The sequence below is a fragment of the Bos mutus genome, unplaced genomic scaffold, assembly GCF_027580195.1.
Source record: "Bos mutus isolate GX-2022 unplaced genomic scaffold, NWIPB_WYAK_1.1 CTG396, whole genome shotgun sequence".
In the NCBI taxonomy this organism is placed as follows: Eukaryota; Metazoa; Chordata; class Mammalia; order Artiodactyla; family Bovidae; genus Bos; species Bos mutus.
The window spans coordinates 36,024-53,369 of NW_027219882.1; the positions used below are offsets into that span (position 1 = coordinate 36,024).

General features: G+C 51.8%; 1 long non-coding RNA gene across 1 annotated transcript; it reads right to left on the reverse strand.

Annotated features, from left to right (window-relative positions):
• Positions 1-15,934: 15,934 nt before the first annotated feature.
• LOC102283656 (uncharacterized) lies at positions 15,935-16,451 on the reverse strand. Its single transcript, XR_011463505.1, has 2 exons — positions 16,319-16,451; positions 15,935-16,236 (listed from the first exon to the last, which is right to left on the reverse strand). It is a non-coding gene; the product is annotated as an uncharacterized lncRNA (long non-coding RNA).
• Positions 16,452-17,346: the final 895 nt, after the last annotated feature.

Below are 17,346 nucleotides of genomic sequence, written 5' to 3' on the forward strand. Positions count from 1 at the left end.
GTGAGCCCCCGGGTGACCTTCGTGTCCTTCTGTGTGGTTCTTTCCCGGCAGGGGATGGTTCTCGCCTGTGCCTCTGTGGACCCAGGGGGCCTCATGGTACCCAAGGGGAGCGAGGAAGTATTTCAGGCAGTTTTACACCACTTTGTAGCCATCCACAGAGGACAGAAACTCACTCACAGGGCAGAATCAAAAGCAAGATTTCCCTTTCATCCATAATATGAGAACTCTGTATCAACAGAGGGTGCCCTCTGCTGCATTTTGCTCATTGGTCTGTTTCTCTTTTTGCCTTCTTGTCTTGGGAGAGAACACGTCTGACTCAGGTCGGATCTGGCTCCTTCCCTTTCACATCTGTGTTCTGTTGCCTTGACTGCAAGCTGCTCCTACAGGGAGGTGGCCCAAGGTGTATGCAGTGGCTGTCTCCTGAACCCTGCCCCTTGCCTGAGAGTCAGCTCACAGGAAACCCTTGGTCAAGCCCTGCTGGGCATGGCTGCAGGGGATGAGAACCTGAGCCCTCCATGCAGAATCTGGCTGGAAGCACGAAGTGTCTGCAGCAGCCTGTGGCCTTTAGCACTTTAGCACCCGACCTCCTCACCTCCCAGTCTCCGCACTGTAAGAGAAACAGGAGTCAAACTCCAGGCCACATGGTTCGGGAGGACTCTCGTCGGCCCTCTGCTCTGTCTGTTGGCTCTGCCAGTAAGGCCGCTACTCGTGGCCCCGACTCCTGGCCCTCGGCGGATCGGCCTGTGGTGAGGCGAGCAGAGTGGAAGGAGCGTGGGATCCGGGATGTCTCTGGGCCCTGCTGCTCGGCAGGCCTTCCCCCTTCCTCTTGGCTCTGTATTCAGTGTCAGTGCCTGCTGTCATCCTGGGGGAGTCACAGACTCCTTCAGGTCCTCTTCACCATTTGCAGAAATGGTCAGAGGGAGTACTTCCTGCAGGCGGGGAAGGTGTTTGCTTTTACCTGCTGGATACTGTGGAGGATAGAGTACTGCATCTGCCTTCAGCCCTGTGCACCAGCGGCTGTCACTGGGGAGGCGCGTGCCAGGGACGATGTCCCAGGAAGGTGCGTCTCTGATTTCTGGGCGTGGTGCTTTTGGTTGCAGGAACACAGGGTGTGCATTGTGTGGGCTCTGGCAACCAGTGTGCTCCTGGGAAGTTCTGTGGTGATAACTGGGTCAACAGTGCTTTTCAGCCCTGTGGTATTCCTAGTCCCTGAGACATGCAATTGGAGACGAGCTGTCAATGGGAAAGAGGCTGCCGATGCCGTGGAGCCTGGCTCCTACTGTCCACAGGGTCTCCATCTTCCCCATCTGGATGGTCCTCTGTGTGGAGCATCAGCCCCAGAGACAACAACAGAAGACAGGAGTCTCAGGAAGTTCACTCGGCTTAGATGTGATGTACCCGGCCACTATTTCCACCCTTCTGTACCTACACCCTGTCTTCTTCAGAGTGTGGGAGGACACCTGCTGACCAATAGTCTCCAGCAGGGATAAGGGCAGCTCTCGAGTTGGGTGTGAAAAGGATCGGTATTCATTCTGGCTGTATTTAGCAGCCCAGTTGGCTCCATGGGTCTCCTGAGGTCGTGTCAGCCTCCTGAGTGTGGGCTGGGGAGGAAACAGGCACAACCTTAGAAGGAGGCAAACATCACATGCCCACAGGTGGCAGGAGAGCCAGTAAAGGCCAGGGACCCCTGGGATTTCTGAGGGGCCCACAGCAGGGCAGCGCCTAAGCCAGACCTGCAGTTGCCATCACACAGGGTCCCCTTCCCTCTGGCAGAGGGGGCCCCGCAGCAATGGGGGACCTCAGGGCTTGGTGTGGAGAACACGTGGAGCACACGCGTGTGGCCACCAGGGGCATCACCAGCTCCTACGTCCCCTGCACACGTGGTTTACAGAAGCTGTCGTTATTCAGAAGTTGGGGTGCTGGGGTGAGGTCGGGTAGGGGAATAGTCCTGTAGCTCCTTTCTTGGGCTAGAAGGAATCCTGTACAAGGGAGCTGGTCCCCCTCCCCAGAGGGGGTGATTGAGAGGGTGCTCCTGACCTACAAGGACCAAAGTGCTGGCCCAGAGGGCTTGCCCCCGATCACCTGCCCCCTGAACAGAGACGCTGTGTGTGAGGCACAGTCAGGGAGCAGATGCAGTGTGGGGAGCGCACAGGTGCTGGGGTGGCTTCGTGGGGATCCTGGCCTGGCCCATTGAGGCAGGGCCGTGGGGGCGCCCACAGACTGGCCTGCCTGCTGCCTGATGGAAAAGGGGAGAGTGTTTTGGGACATTTCCAAGAAGCAGACGTTGTTCCAGGACTCCTGCGGCCACCGCCTCTGCCAGCCGGGGTTGGCCATGCAGTTCTGCCACCCACTGACCTCCAGCCTTTTCTCTGGACATGGCCAGAGCCGGAGTGGAGGAGGATGGGGGTCTATCGGGCGCATCTCACACACTCACCCTGAGCTGGCCCCTCCAGCTTCCACAGGACAGCACACTGGGAACAGAGACACTTGCATGTTGCATCAGATGCATTTCCAAAGGCAGAGGGGATCTTCATCATCCTTCCATCGTCCCACCACCCGGGCTGCTACTGAGGTGACAGCATGACCTGTGAGCATCGTGGAGGGGCCCTTGGGGCGGGGAGGGCCTCTCGGCCCACTCTGGTGTGTGTGAGACAGAGCTTATGTGGCGGGCCGGGGGTCTGGAACCCCGTGCTTGTAACGAGACCTGTGCTCTCTGTGGGACCACTCCCCTTCTGTGAAGGTCACAGTGCAGTGGATTTTCAGGAGAGTGAGGGTCCGTCCCCACAGGTATGGAGGGGAGATGTCTGAGAGCATCAGGACCAGAGAAAATCCAGACCCTCCCTAAGAGCTCTCCTCACACGCAGGGCCAGATGTTTAGCCATACTGTTAAAATGGCTAAAACCCACCAGTCTTGCAATGCCCACTGTTGACCAGTGAGAAGGACAATGGAAAAGCTCATCATTGTTGGTGGAAAGAAGGTTGATCCAGTCACCTCGGCAGGCAGTGTGGCAGTTTTGAAGAAAGGTAACATAATTTTACACTTTTCTTACCATTTGTGAGGTTATCTTGGAAGAACCCTGGAGTGGGTTACCATTTTCCATAAAGAAGGCTGAGCACCAAAGAATTGATGCTTTCAAACTGTGCTGCTGGAGAAGACTCTTGAGAGTGTCTTGGACAGCAGGGATATCAAACCAGTCAATTCTAAAGGAAATCAACCCTGGTATTCATTGGAAGGATGATGCAGAAGCTCCAATACTTTAGCCACCTGATGTGAAGAGGTGACTCATTGGAAAAGATCCAGATCCTGAGAAAGATTGAGGCCAGAAGAAGGGGACGGCAGAGAATGAGGTGGTTAGATAGCATCACCAACTCAATGGACCTGAGTTTGAACAAACTCCAGGAGGTAGTTGGAGAAGGCAATGGCAACCCACTCCAATACTCTTGCCTGGAATATCCCATGGATGGAGGAGCCTGGTGGGATTCAGTCCATGGGGTCGCTAGGAGTCGGACACAACTGAGTGACTTCAATTTCAGTTTTTACTTTCATGCATTGGAGAAGGAATTGGTAACCCACTCCTGTGTTTTTGCCTGGAGAATCCCAGGGACGAGGGAGCCTGCTGGGCTGCCGTCTATGGGGTCGTACAGAGTCGGACACGACTGAAGTGATTTAGCAGCAGCAGTGGAGGACAAGCGGCCCTGCGTGCTGCAGTTCATGGAGCCGACTTAGCAACTGAGCAATATCCGCAGGTTTCTCCTAAGATCGGCAAGCATGCTTCTAGGTGCCTCTGAGTCAACCAAAACATGTCCACACAGGACTGCACACGAACGGCTGGAGCAGCCTCATCCATGACTGCTGGAACTGCAGGCAAGCACGGTGTCCTTTCCCCCAGAGGAAGAGTGGGCCGCCCGTGGTCCTCACGTGCATGGGAAGAATAGAAGAACGAGCTATGGAACCCTCAAGGGTCATCTAGGAATCTTTTCTTTTTAGTGGATGGAAACTTCACATGTCATGAAACTAACCGTTTGACACTGAACAGTTGAGCAGCCACTTCCTCGCTCCGGGTCCTGAGGGCTCCCATCAGCCCTAAGGGAAACCCTGCCCTCTTACTCAGTGGCTTTCTGCTCCTCACTGGTCATGTTAGTGACTCGGGTAAGCCTTGCTGTCCTACAATGTGGAGAAGCTGTTCCATCTGTGAGCTCAGATGTGTGTGCACCAGGTGACATGCATGGCAAAGACCCCGCCCGTCAGTGCAGGAGACACAGGAGGGGAGGCTCCACGGGGCCTGGGCTGCAGTCAAGACTGTCAGGAGAAATAGGGTGCCTGGGTCAGGAAGATGCCCTGCCTGAGGAAATGGCAACCCACTCCAGTGTTCTTGCCTGAAAAATCCCATGAACAGAGAAGCCTGGCGGACTACAGTCCAGGGCATCTCAAAGAGCCAGCTACAACTGAACACGCATGGAGTCTCATTTCTTTCCGTGTTTTATGTTTTGTCTTAGGTTTTGTAGTTTTCAGTGCACATGTCTCTCCTCTCCTTGGTTAAATTTATTGCTAGGCATTTAATTCTTTTACATGCAATTTTAAATGGAATACTTTCTTAATTTCCTTTCTGGACTGTCCATGGCTGGTGTGAATGAACCTTAAATGCATATGGCGAAGTGAAAGAAAGCAGTCTTAAAGGCCTGCATGTTGTGTGACTTCATTTATAGGCCATTCTGGAAAGGGGAAACTACAGTTAGGGCAGGGCTTCCCAGGTGGTGCCGTGGTAAAGAGTCTGCTTCTAATGTAGGAGACACAAGAGACATGGGAAACACAGGTTCAATCCCTGGGTGCAGAAGATCCTCTGAGGGAGGAAATGGCAACCCCCTCCAGTACTCTTGCCTGGAAAAATCCCACGGACACAGAAGCCTGGTGGGCTGCAGTCCATGGGGTCTGAACAAGTCAGACTCAACTGAACACCCATACACACACACACAGGACAAACCTGTCAATGGATCTAGGATTCTTCCATATTCCTGATTTTCCCACCTCTTCAGCCCCATCTGTTGAGGGAGGGGCGGGGCTGCACTTGGAAAACTTCTGGGTGCCCTTAAATTTGCCAACAATTTTTAGACATAAGACCAATAGCATGATCCATGGGGGAAAAACTGATAAATTGGAGAGCATCACAATGAAAAACACTTGTTTTCTGAACTCACTGTTGGGACTCTGTCAGGGTGAGGGCAGTGCCACAGGCTGGAAAGATACACTTATAAATAGCATATTTGACCACCCAGAACACTGCATGTGCATACTGGGACCCGAGCACTAGGTGCCAGATGGCATATGATGGGAACCAGGCTTCTCGCTGTTGGGTGGGCAGTTCCGGATGCCAGGGAGGAAGGCTAGAGAGGCCCGTGGAGCTTTGGGGTGGGGGTGGATGCACCACTGTGTTTGCAAGTTCGGTCTAATACTGGCAGAGAAGACCAGATCCAGAAATCCTGCTAGACCCCAGAGTGTATCTGGTGCAGGACACTGTCACACGCTTCCTTGCTCTGCTAGCCAAGCAGCCATAGTCAGCCCAGGTGCATGAGAACAACTATCCTGAAACTCCTGGTTTCTAATAACTTCTCACACCTGAAGAAAGCAGAATTGCTTAGAGAAATGGCTAATTCCAGGGCTGGGAGAGGGAGTGTGCAAGACAACACTGGGGCAGTCTGTGTGTAGTCCCACAGCCTATGGAGTCTTCCAAGACACAAAACCACTCGGGAATTTCAAAGGGCTACAGGCACCAACCCCAAAGCTTAGCCAACCCCAGGCTAAAAGTGGAACAATTTGAACAAAATTAAAACATTATGTCTATTTTAATTCAAAGTACAGAATAAACATCCATTAGTACTGGTTTCAATACATGATTGACGAGAATAAAGCATGTGGGGGAGAAGAGACCGAAATCCCATGGAGAAGAATTCCATGTTCCTTCCATGTTCCTGATTTTCCCAACTCTTCAGCCCCATCTGTTGAGGGAGGGGTGGGGCTGCACTTGGAAAACTTCTGCTGCTGCTGCTGCTAAGTCACTTCAGTCCTGTCTGACTCTGTGCGACCCCATAGATGGCAGCCCACCAGGAGTGGGGTGAGCCTTCTCAAAATTGAAAATCACAATGAAAAACACTTGTTTTCTGAACTCATTGTTAAGGGAATCTAACGGCAAGCCACAGGCTGGAAAGATACATTTATAAATAGCATATTTTGTAAGAACTTTGTGCTATGAATGCATGTGAACACTCATAACTGAACAACAGAAGGTAAGCAACCCAGTGAAAAATGGGTGAAGTCTGAACTTGCCTCCAAAGATGGACAGCTGACACGTGAGCACTTGGAAAGACCTTCCACATCACAAGCCACCAGGGACTGCATGCTTAAAGGATCGTGAGGTACCACTGCACAGTTAGAATGGCTGGAACCCAGATCCCAACATACCAGGTCCTGGACATGACATAGAACAAGAGGGCTGTTCACTCCTGGGCGGGGCTGCAAAAGGCTCAACCACCTGCAGACGTCTTAATACATCTGCATGGAGATGAAGCTGGACTTCATGTGGGATGGAGCCATGGCTCTGAGGCAAAGACTCAGGTCCACACAGAGACCTCACAGGGGCTTGTGTCCGTAGAGTGCACTGACGCTTCCCCCACAGTGCTGATATTTTGCTTACAGAATCTTTACTGTACGGAACACAATCCTCTGACACAGTGCTTATTGTACAGAACACTCTTCTGACACAACGTGTATTGTACGTAACACACTCCTCTGACTGAGTGTGTATTGTACACAACACACTCCTCCAACAGAGTGCTTAGTGTATGGAACACACTCCTCTGACAGAGTATCTATTGTATGGAAAACATTCCTGTAACAGTGAACACGCCTCTGACAGTTAACACACGCCTCTGACAGTGAACACACTCCTGTAATGGTGAACAAACTCCTCTGACAGTGCACACATTCTTATAAAAGTGAACAGACTCCTCTGACATTGAACACACTTCTGCAACAGTGAGCACACTCCTCTAACAATGAACACTCCTCTAAAAATGAACATACTCCTGACAGGGAACACATCCCTCTGACAGGGAACACACTCTGACAGGAACACACTCCTCTGATGGAACACACTCTGTAATTCTGACAGTGAGTGCAAACACACAGACTCCTCTGATTGGTGAACACAAATTCTGACAGTGAACACACTCCTCTGACAGTGAACACACTCCTGTAACAGTGAACACATGTTTGTACCCACTTTTCTCAGGACCCCAACCCAATCGTCTTTGTCATCATCAGCCCCAGCACAGCTGCCCTGCCCCTCAGGGTTTCTGACACCCTCAGGATGTGGGTTTTCACACTGTGTGTCTCACACAGTAATAAACAGCCGTGTCCTCAGACCTCAGACTGCTCAGCTCCATGTAGGCGGTGCTGGTGGACGTGTCTGCAGCCAACGTGACTCTGCCCTGGAACTTCTGTGCATACTTTGTTCCACCATCTTTGCTGTCAATCTGTCCATCCGTTCAAGCCCTTGCTGAGGGGCCTGTCACACCCAGTGCATGTAGTCGGTGAAGGTGTATCCAGAAGCCTTGCAGGACACCTTCACTGAGGCCCCAGGCTTCCTCAGCTCAGCCCCAACGGCACCAGCTGCACCTGGGCGTGCACCCCTGTGGACAGGGGACAGAAGTGCATGAAGCCCCTTGACTGGACCCTGTCCCTTCCTTCACCGCAGCACTGGGATGACCCTGACCTGGAGCCAAGGCCACCAGGAGGAGGACTCTCCAGCTCCAGTCCCTGGTGAGGGCTGTGCTCCCAGGACTGCTGTGCAGAGCCGGTGTTGCTCTGGGTGATGTTCTCAGGGCTCAGAATATCCATATTTAACCTAGGACACCTCAGGTCACCTGCATGTTCTAGAGGCTGAAAACTTTACACTCAATACATGGGCGATATTAGGAAGGAGCAGTCTTATGACCCATGGCCATGCTCAGTGGGTGTGTGTCCGTGTCCTCATCCTTGTTTGAGGGCGTGTGTCCTGCCAGGTCCCTGACCCCTGTGTACACAGAGCTCTTCCACTGAGGGACCCGCCCCAGAGGACACAGTCCCCATCGTGAACCAGCCTTTAGTGCCACAGAGACATCTTCACCTCTAATCAGTGTGTTTCCCCAAAGTCAGCCACCACTGGGTATTTCACAGACATACACCTGTCACACAGAGACATGCACACACACACACACCACACACACACACACACACACACACACACACCACACACACACACACACCCACACACACACACACCTGTCACACACACACACACACACCTGTCACACACACACCTTTCACACAAACACACCTACACACACACACACACCTGTCACACACACACACACTCACACACACACACTGTCACACACACACCTGTCACACACACACACCTGTCACACCTGTCACACACACACCTGTCTCACACACACACACACACACACACACACACACACACACACACACACACCACACACACACACACCTGTCACACACACACACACACACACACACACACCTACACACACACCACACACCTCACACACACACAGACACACCTGTCTGTCACACACACACACACACACACACACACACACACACACACACACACACCACACACACCTGTCACACAGACACCTGTCACAGTCACACACACAACACACACACACACACACCTACACACAAACACACACACTCTTGTCACACACACAGTCACACACAACACCACACACACACACACACACATGTCACACACACACTGTCACACACACACACACACCTCACACACACACACACACACACACACACACATCTGTCACACAAACATACAGACACACACACTGTGACACACACACACACACACACACACACATCACACACACATTCACACACACATGCATACTTACACACACACACACACTCACATACACACAAAGATACACACACACATACACATATATACACACTCATGCACACATCACACACACAAACATGCACACACATCCACACTCACACATAGACTCAAACACATTCACACACTCATATACACACTCACACACACACAAACATGCACACACATCCAGACTCGCATGCTCACATACACACACATTCACACACTCACACACACACTCACAGACATATACACATGTACTTCTCATGGCCTCACTGAGCTGTGTATTCCCAACAGGCCCCAATATTAAACGTCACCAGTCCTTGTCCTGCTAGTTATTGTTTTCAGTGAAAAGAGAAGACTCCATCTCTGAGACTCCCCCCTCCCCACATGCTCCTGGCAGCAGCCCTGCACTGGGGTCCTGGCACCCCCTGCCTGGGCTCACAGGGCAGTCCTAGCAGTGTTTCTGGTCTGGTATTAAGTGGCTGTGTTCCATCTTCAGAGTATTCTTCTAGAGACAGCATGTTCTTTTAATCATCTCTAGAAATAGCCTTTGGAGAAGGAAATGGCAACCCACTCCAGTGACCCCAAGGAAATCCCAGGGGACGAACAGCCTGGTGGGCTGCCATCTCTGGGGTTGCACAGAGGTGCACTGTGCACTGCAGCAGCAGCAGCAGCCTCAATAAAGTGACCCCAGGAAGGGTTTGTGAGGACCTGGGGTCCCCTGGGGCTGCAGGTGCACTGATGCAGTTGACACTCACAGTGAGTCCAGAGGCTCTCGAGGATGGGGTCCCTTGCCTCCTGGAGCCCCCCGTGGGCTAACATCATGTCACAGGATAGCTGCATGCAGAAGCACCTGATGCCCACTGCACCTACCATTCACTCCTGGGCTCACCTGTTCTTGCAGCACCTGGACCCTGCAGGGGCCCCACAAGAAGGTCCAGATGAGCCCCCTTGTTGGAAACCAGTGCAGTCGCCCCAGACAACTCACAGCACAAACACCTGAGGGGCTCCTAGTGCCCACACCTGTGAGAGGAGACACCTGAGACATCTGGAGGAGGATCGAGGCAGAGCCCTTGTCAGCTGACTCAGGGGAGGCTGCCCTGAGGGAGTGCTCACCCAGGGAATGGGGTGGTGAGCATGCTCAGTCACCTCAGTCGTGTCTGACCCTTTGAGACCCCATGGACTGTAGCCCACCAGACTCCTCTGTCCATGGGATTCTCCAGGCAGGAACACTGGAGTGGGTTGCCACAACAGCACCCTGCAGAGAAGCTAGGTCAGCCTGTGTGCATGTCCCCTGGCAGGACATCTCTTCAGCAGGATGGCCTCAGGGTGCATCCATCCTCAGACTCCATCCTGCTTCTCACCTGTCCCTCCTGACCACCTGCCCGAGGACCTCAGGACCTGAGGTCAGTGGGGAGACAGACCCACTGCTGAGTCAGCCACGTGTCCTCCAGCAGGACCCTGTGACAAACCTGCTTCCCCCTGTTCTGAGTCTCTGATGGAACCTTCATAAATATTCCTGAGCACGTCAGATACCCAAGAGCAGGAGAGGGATACTGGCCATGTTGATCAGGCAGGAGAGAGCGGGTCTGAGGCCAGTAGTGAGGGCTCCAAGCCTGGTCTCCAGCCGTGGGTACCAGAGCCTCAGCGCCCTGCCTCCTGGATGTTGTCTGGCTGTGGTCTCTGCACACTAGCTCCCCTCCTCAAAGAGGCTGCATATCATAGCTCTGCCAGGTCCCTGGGGGTCACATGTGGGTAGGGGCTACCTGCATTGTTGAGGTTGAACACCCATGACTCAGGGGATCTGGGTCTGGGCTCTGAGCATCACCAGGGTTTTCAGTATTGGCCCATCTGCATTCTACTCCCTCCTGGGCTGCAGTGCCCTGGTCCAGTCCCTTCTCTTAGCCGTGAGATATGACCCCTCTGTAGGTCTGCAGTAGACAAGAATTTCTGTTCACCTCCTAGGAGAAGCTGGGGGAAGAGCTCTTCCATGGAGGGTCTGCCTGATGAACCTTCTGGGTAGGTGTTAACATTTCTCAGGGTTGGCCTTCCCCTCATCCGTCAGGTGTCCTGAAGGGATAAATATGAACACTCACCTTGAAGACCTGGATGTTTCTGGAGTTATATCCCACAAACCATGGACTGTGGCCCCAGGATCTCTCATCCTCACAGTGGTTATTGCTGGTCCTGCAGGAATTGGTAGTAATTACCCTGAAGGTGCTCCTCCTGAAGCTTTGCATCCATGGGCAGATCTCACCTGGACTGTGGATTGCCCACCTCTCTGGTTTTGTGCTGGGGGATTCCCCTGCAATGTTAGGACTCTGTTAGGTCCAGGGAAAGTTTTGGTGTTGAGAATTTCCTTGCTTTAATGATGGAAATGACAGTTTCCACACACACTACCTCTTGATGCAGGAACCAGCAGGTACCAGCTGAGGTTGTCCTTGACCTGGGAGGCGAAGGAGAAATCGAATGTCACTAAGAGTCAGAGGAGCCTGGACAGACTTGACCAACATAGAGAGACAGGGATGAAGGACTCAGCAGGGCATTTATCTTAGGCTCAGATTCCAAAGCTCTTCCAAGAGGCTGGAATTCAGAAAGCACCATGGTGAGGAGATTGTTACGTCCTGGTGACCCAGTTCTAGTCAGAAGGCAGGACAAAGCGCCTCTCGGTGATTCCGGGTTCCTGAGGTAATTTCAGAGGAGCCGTCCCCCTTCTCCCAGCCCCTTTTCATGTCCCCGTGTGACCAGGGAATGCAGTCACCATGTCCGTAATGAGGGGTTCCCCTGGGGGAGGGGCTTACATGTGGGTGTGCCATGTGGAAGGTTGTTCATTCTCTCCAGGTACGTGAACTGCTGACTTCACCAAATCTGGGACCACCCACATCTGGGCTCCTCGTCTCACTGGCTTGTGATTTTTCTCATTGTTGGGCTTCCCCGATAGATCAGTTCAAGCTTCCCTGACAGCATGGTCCTTGGAAGAAAAGCTATGACCATCCTAGACAGCGCATTAAGAAGTGGAGACTTTGCTGGACAAATTCCGTCTGGTAAAGCTATGGACTTTCCAGTACTCATGTATGGATATGAGAGATGAACCATACAGAAAGCTGAGTGCTGAAGTACTGATGCTTTTGAACTGCGGTGTTGGAGAACACTGTTGAGAGTCCCTTGACTGCAAGAGGATCAAACCAGTCTATCCTAAAGGAAATCAGTCCTGAATATTCACTGGAAGGACTGATGCTGAAGCTGAAGCTCCAATACTTTGGCCACCTGATTTGAAGAACAGACTCATTGGAAAAGACCCTGATGCTGGGAAAGATTGAAGACAGGAGGAAAAGGGGATGCCAGAGGATGCGATGGTTGGATGGCATCATCGACTGGATGGACATAAGCTTGAGCAAGTTCTGGGAGTTGGAGATGGACAGGGAAGTCTGGCATGCTGCAGTCCATGGGGTTGGGAAGAGTCAGCCATTACTGAGTGACTGAACTCACAGCTCAATGGTAAAGAATCATCCTGCAATATAGGATTTGATTCCTGGGACTGGAAGATCTGCTGGAGAAGGGATAGGCTACCCACTCCAGTATACTTGGGCTTCCCTTGTGGCTCAGCTGGTGAAGAATCTGCCTGCAGTTTGGGAGACCTGGGTTTGATCCCTGAGTTGGGAAGATGCCCTGGAGAAGGGAAATGCTACTCACTCCGGTATTCTTCCTTGGAGAATTCCATGGACTGTATAGTCCGTGGGGTCGCAAAGAGTTGGATACAACTGAGCAACTTTCACTTTCTCATTGTTTACTCTGTTCACTTCTCTTTGTGTGATTTCTGCTGAACGAGACTCACATAATGATCGAAAGATGGCGCTAGTGATAAGGAACCCGCCTACCAATAAGCAGATGTAAGAGACACAGGATCCATCCCTGGTCAGGAAGATGCCCTGGAGGAGGGCATGGCAACCTGCTCCAGTATTCTTGCCTGGAAAATTTCATGGACAGAGGAGCCTAATGGGCTACAGTCCATTGGGTGGTAAAGAGTCTGACATGACTGGAGTGACTAGCATGCATGCATTAGGAACAAAGTGATTTAAAATCACTAAGTTTCATGAACTAAAGGTAGTGTTTGTTCCATGAGACAGTCAGGAGGGATGGCTGAACACGAAGACGGTGCTCACAATGGCTTCTTTATTCATCAGGGAATATTCTGTATATTCCTTAGATGTATTGTGCTCTCTCGTTGAAAGACTTGTCCTCGTATAAACTTCTGGTGGCTCATAGCTTGACAAGAAAGCTGAGGATATCAAGTAGGAATTGTTTTTAAAGTAAAAGCTTCCCTTTAGTTTGTGTCCTCTATCTGCCGTAAAACCACCCAAAGGACAGAAGCTACTGCACCTACTAGAGCCTGTCAATTAGTGAAGGGAGGAACGCCCCTCGGTGGTGCTCAAAGAGCTGAAACCACACTCAGACCATTATTCATAGTTCTCTCCATGGAAATTCATTGGGACCCCACCCCAGGTTGATGTAGAAGGTAAGTCTGAGGACATCACAGACATAGATGCAGGAACACAGATGACACAAACTTTTCATCTTCCTGCATCTGTGTGTGGTGTCAGCAGACTCAGCTTCTATCTCAGGCTGGGGTGGAGGTCCCGCTGAGTCTCCGTGGAGAGAACTATGGCTGATGCTGTGAGTGAGGTGTCAGTTCCGTTAGCACCACCAAGGGGGGTTCTTCCCTGGCTCTGGGTTTATACACCTCTGTTGTCTGAGTCCAGCTGCACTTACACTGCTGACCGCTGGCTAGCTCGTTCACTGGCCCTGCTGTGCTGAGCCGCACTGCTGAGTCACACAGAGCCTCTCCTGTGGACTTAGCGAGCTTACACCAAATGTCCAGAGAACGGGCCTAAGTGACAAGAGGAAGCAACCCTAAGAGACTGTGCCTTTCTTGCAGTGAGGATATCCTCCCCTATCCCAACCACCATTCTGCCTCAGAGACTGAGGAGGTACCTAAGAGTCATGAATGCAGAGAAGTTCCCCAGAAAAACTGCTACAAGGAGAGGAAGCCTCCTGACAGGAGACCAGCTGTCAATCACCATCTGCACCTGCTCCTGCAACACACAATTGTGTGTCCCCAGCACCCGCTGGTGGTCATGGAGCCCCCGGAGGGTGGCTGGTGTCTGGGCTCACACTGCCTTCCCCTCACTGTGTCTCTTGCACAGCAACACATGGCCTGTGTCCTCAGTGGTCACAGAGCTCAGCTGCAGGGAGAACTGATTCTTGGATGTCTCTGCAGATGGAGGTGTGGCTCTTGATGGAGGGGCTGTAGTAAGTGTCACCATCATAGTTTATGCATGCCATCTGCTCTAGCCCCTTCCCTGGGGCCTGGTGGATCCAGTTCCGACAATAACCACGTGATGGAGTAACCAGAGACAGCACATGTGAGGAGAGGGTCTGTGAGGGCTTCACCAGTTCTGGGCCCGACTCCTGCAGCTGCATCTGGGACAGGACACCTGGGGACAAGAAGAATCAGTCCCTGTCAGTCACCTGCAGTCACAACCATCCCCACAGACCCATGTCTGCACCTGAGACCCTCATCTTGGGGAGCTGTCACCAGGCAGAGGAGAAGACCCCAAAGCCTCATCTTCTACACAACAGCTCTGCCTTCACTGAGACCTCCATCCTGTGTGAGCAGAGAGGGGTGAGCTCCCACAGCCCAGGGTGGATTTTTCCCTGGAGCTTGAAGAGGAATTTGCATTGAGGAGCTCTATTCCTGTGAATCCAGAGAGGCTGTGGTCACACTCACCCTGGTCATCCCAGGATCCCCATGGGTGCCTTCTGAATTTACATGGTTTGGTGAGCAAGGGTGGGAAAGCAGTGTGTCTATCAGATGGCTTGGAACCAGATCCCAGGGCAGGTCCCCCTTTCTGAGCCCAGAGTCTCTGTCCTGACGGCCCCCACCTCCTGCCCCTTGCCCATCTCAGCTCAGCCCCTCGTCCTCTCAGTCCTTGGGTCTTTCCTCAGGGCTGAGCCCAGCACAGCTCCTGCTTCCTTTCCCTGTGCCAGTGACGGTCACTGTGATGGGAGAGAGGACAGATGGTGGTGGGCTCCACGTTGACCCCACGGACAAATCCACCTGAGGACCTCTGTATTTCCCCTTATGAATGATCCAGACATAAGCTCAGAATGGGGTGTGGACTTCAGAGACGTTGAGGTGAGATGGTATCACCCTGATTGCCCTCACCTGGAATGTGTGTGTGTTGAGTGACTCAGTGAACTGGCCAAACTCTCAATGTCTATATAAGGACACAAGGTAACAGTGTTTATGTTAAGATGCTAATAAAAGCTAGCATGTGGGTGAATTTGCAGTACAGAATCTGTGAATGATGAGAATCATTGCATATGCAGCACTGGGGAACCCTGACACTGGAGCCTTTGACACTGCTTGCTCCAGATTCTAATGTGCAGTTTGACAGAAAGAAGGAGGTTGAGTCTCTTCCTTCCTCATGTACAAAAACAAAACAAAGATTAAAAATGTTTAAATATCTCAATGTTTCCTTTCAGGATAGTTAATGTTTGAAAATAACATGAGAGTCAAGTGTTTTACTGAGTTCCTTTGAAAGAAGAAAAATGAAGGAGAAAAAATTTTAGCTGTTAGTATTATATATGTGTGTGTGTGTGTGTGTGTTTGCATAAAGCTATCCTTGCTTCAAGGAAAAATTAAAATATATATATACACACAGTTGTCTGAGAGTGACATAAACCACAACAATGAAATACCAGGACACAGAAGAGGGTTTGAGGTGCAGCTCCTGGGCAGGAGGAGGAAAGAGAAGCTCTGAGGAGAATCCCCCCAGGCCCCCCACCGCCCAACGCCTCTTCTGCACCTGCTCCAGGGCTCAGCTCTGTACTGAGTCCTGAGCGCCCCCTGGTGGTCACGGGCCCCTATGCAGGGAGGTTTTTGTCTGGGCTCACACTGACTTCCCCTCACTGTGTCCTTTGCACAGTAGTATGTGGCCGTGTCCTCAGTTGTCACGCTGCTCAGTGACAGAGAGACTTGGCTCTTGGAGTTGTCCTTGGTGATGCTGAGCCGGGATTTCAGGGCTGGGTTATAGCCTGTGCTTCCACCACTATCTTATACCACCAAGCCACTCCAGCGCCTTCCCTGGAGCCTGGCGGACCCAGCCTACACCATTGCTGGTCAATGAGAATCCAGAGACCGTGCAGGTGAGGGAGAGGGTCTGTGAGGGCTTCACCAGGCTGGGGCCCGACTCCCGCAGCTGCACCTGGGACAGGACCCCTGTGGAGAGAGAGAAGCACGGTGACCCGTGGGCTCAGAGGCAGCTTCCCCACGTGCCCATGTCTGACCCAGAGACACTCACCTCTGGGGGCTGACAGCACAAAGAGGAGGGTCCACAGTGGGTTCATCTTCGAGCAGATGAGAGTCACCACTCCCCTGCAAGTCTCTTCAAGCCTCAGGAGGAGCCTGAATTTAAGTGAGCTGGTGCTCTGTTTCTACCCTGTGACCTGAGTGGATATTTGCATACAGGAGGGACCTCTGTATAAAAAGCAGAAAGCAGTGAATAGAGGTCTTGTCTATGGGGCTCCCCCTGTGAGGGGATGCTGACTGTGCCCTCAGAGAACTCAGCCCCTCCTGGGGTCGCCCTGCCCAGACCAGTAAGACTGTTGAGGAATGATATGATGAAGGAGGGCTGGTCAGGAAAAAAGATGCTTTCAGGGAAAATGGCAGATTTGGGGAAGAGACTTTAATCCCAAGAACGTGTTTACCTTTACTCATTAGATGCCCACCACACATTCAGGTACCAGCCATTTGTTAAACACAAACTCTTATTTTTTTATTTCTTTTCTAATTAGCTGGTGTTTACTTACTCCATATGCAAACATCAGAGAAAAATATACATGTAATAATCACATTGAATTCAAATGGAGTTGAGTACAATTTAATGTTTATCAGGATTCCCAAAGCATTTATATTTCCCTTTGCTTTCTTGACTATTCTTTCACCTGAAACAGTTTAAATATCCTCAAGAATCTCTATAGGTGGTTTTTTCACGGTAATTAAGGACAGCATTAATTTTGTGGACAAAGTAGATATTTCTGCTAAGATGCTTGTCTTCCCAGCACGGCTGACTTGCCCAGTGGCCTGTCCTGCCTTTTCCTGTGCACAATTGAGTGTCTGCAGGAACACGTGAACCTCAGGATCTCCTCCTTGAGGGCGGACACTGAGGACCCCAAGGCCAGCGAGGACTGAGGACAGATAGCTCCTGGAAGCTCCTCAGTGCTCCGCTCCCCTGTCTTACTGTGGGCCCTGAGGCTGTGGCCTCAGCACCTGCATTCCGTCTGTTATGATGTAGACTGGGGATGACGACCGTCACAGCATGTCTGGACT